We start from the raw sequence: 2180 nt of genomic DNA, 5'->3' as shown, positions 1-2180 counted from the left end.
GTGGCTGGCCACGGTTAAGTAAGGTATTCAGAAAAAAGCATTAAATGTCCCTGGCAAAAGCAAGAAAGCAACAGGATAGACCCCCAAACTTCACGCCGATTCTTCTGGCTGACGGTACGCTGGACCTCTGGCAGTGTAGAAGGTAGTAATTCCCGTTTCCAAATGAGCAAAAGCTTTTGCAATGTACTCAACCAACTGTGCAATATTGTAAAGCAGGAATAGAGAAGCTTCTTCAGGATATAATATATTCGTGACCAGCTGAGCTGAGTGACCCGAAGCATTGATTACCCTTATCCTGAATAGCTCCGACGTGTTATTAGCAGTCAGTGCCACATCCAGCTCTCTTATAATTCCAGACACAGTACGTGTTTTGGTGACCTCCCGCATGGTGCTTTCCATTGTGTGTTTCCCAAATACATAGTTTCCTCCTGCTGATTTAAGACTTAATGCTTTTGAATTGCAATAATTCCTTTGCTTATACTGGGACAACGTTATATTATTTGAACAGGTTGCAATGGAAGCTTGGGGGATTTAGGTCATTGAGTAATACCAAAAGGAAGGGTCTAATTAGGGTCTGATTATCCCTTCAATTACGCAACACATCAGACCAAAACTGTCTACATGCAGAATTGATACAATTTAAAAAATTTTGTCCAATTAGCGACAAAAACTTCATATCTCTGCAATACCCAAAATACCTTAAAAGTGCCAGTCCACAGAATTTAAACACCGCTTAGGTGCACAGGAGGCACCTTACTTTCCTACAAGGATCTACAGAAAAAACAGGCATGCAATGTTATTTCTCTTACAGTGAGATCTTCCACTCCTGCTCTTGACACTGTCTGCACTTGAGCAGAACAAGGGTGTTTCACCTCAATTTCCTACACAGGTGGCAGTTCGGTGCCATTGGCTTCAGCAGTGCCAGAGGCCCAAAGGAAATGAAGAACCTCTTGTCAAGTCTGGGGGGAGTTACAAACAACACTTTCCATGCACTCTGATTTTCTCCCGTTTCTTTGGACGGAAGAAAAAACGAGGCCAATACGTGATCATCGGCTGCCACATCCTGCCCCGAGAGCAACCCCATCAGGCATTTCCCTGCCACTCATTCAGGAAAATTGCACAAACAAATTAATTAAATGCTCTTAGTACTGCTGGGTTGAGGCTCTGAAAATACACTCTTAATTTCCGGCACAATTAACACTTGAAGAACATTAACTGCTCATTTTCTTACCACCATGTTGAGTCGCACTCAACTATTTAAGGCACAAGAAGTGTGTGGTGGCAAAATTGCAGAGAGCTCTCTCCTTGGCATCACTTCAAAGCCACAACATGAGCACAAAGCTCCCAGAAAAAAAATAATCTGAGTAGGGGGGATGCTACAAGGCAAATGCAAAGGTAAATAAAAAGTTGTGCCCTGTACTTTGACAGCTGTTGTTGTGTTTTTGTGTGTTGGGTTTGGTTTTTTTTTTTTTTTTGGGGGGGGGCAGAATAAATTACATCCACTCCCTTTTCTTGTCCTTCACAGGTCAAACCAATTTGACATACAGAGACTCTGTGTTAAACACATAATGATAAAATGGAAGGACTAAGAAAAGAGGCTTTTGAGGCTGACCTTAGTAGCACAAGATGCAGCATCTCAGCCATGCTGAGAGCACTTTATACCAGCTGCATCTCACCTCCACCAACCAGCTTGACCAGATGTGTGGGAAGGTGAAGCTGAAAAGTGGTCATGGCACCACGGAACCAACTGGTGAGAAACATCCCCAGAAGGCAGAGCACTGGCCTTGTGCCCTGTCCCAACATGCCTCATTCCTGCAAGATAGTGACCATCACTTAACTGACTTGCCACTTGGTCCTGAGCCCTGCAGTGCTGGACTTGAGCATTGAGCTCCCTCTAACGATAAAATGAAGTTTGGAAGGAACCTTGTGCCAGGGCTCCTCCTATGAGGACGGTCTATATAACCTTTTACTTTCTTTCTCTAACCTCTAGACCCCAAGGTCCTTGGCCAGCCTTGTGCCAACAGCAAAGAACCCACAACGTTCTCAACCTCTGACTTGAGAGCTTCCCTACAGCACACACAGAGAGCTTTCCCAATTTATGCACTTCTCCCCAACACAAATACACCTTCTGTGGGTTTTAGGCTGAAAGGAAACATGCTTGGGAAGCTGCAAACCTAGCA

The sequence above is a fragment of the Pterocles gutturalis genome, unplaced genomic scaffold (genome assembly GCF_000699245.1).
Source record: "Pterocles gutturalis isolate BGI_N339 unplaced genomic scaffold, ASM69924v1 scaffold7055, whole genome shotgun sequence".
NCBI lineage: Eukaryota > Metazoa > Chordata > Aves > Pterocliformes > Pteroclidae > Pterocles > Pterocles gutturalis.
This window is presented reverse-complemented; position numbering follows the sequence as displayed.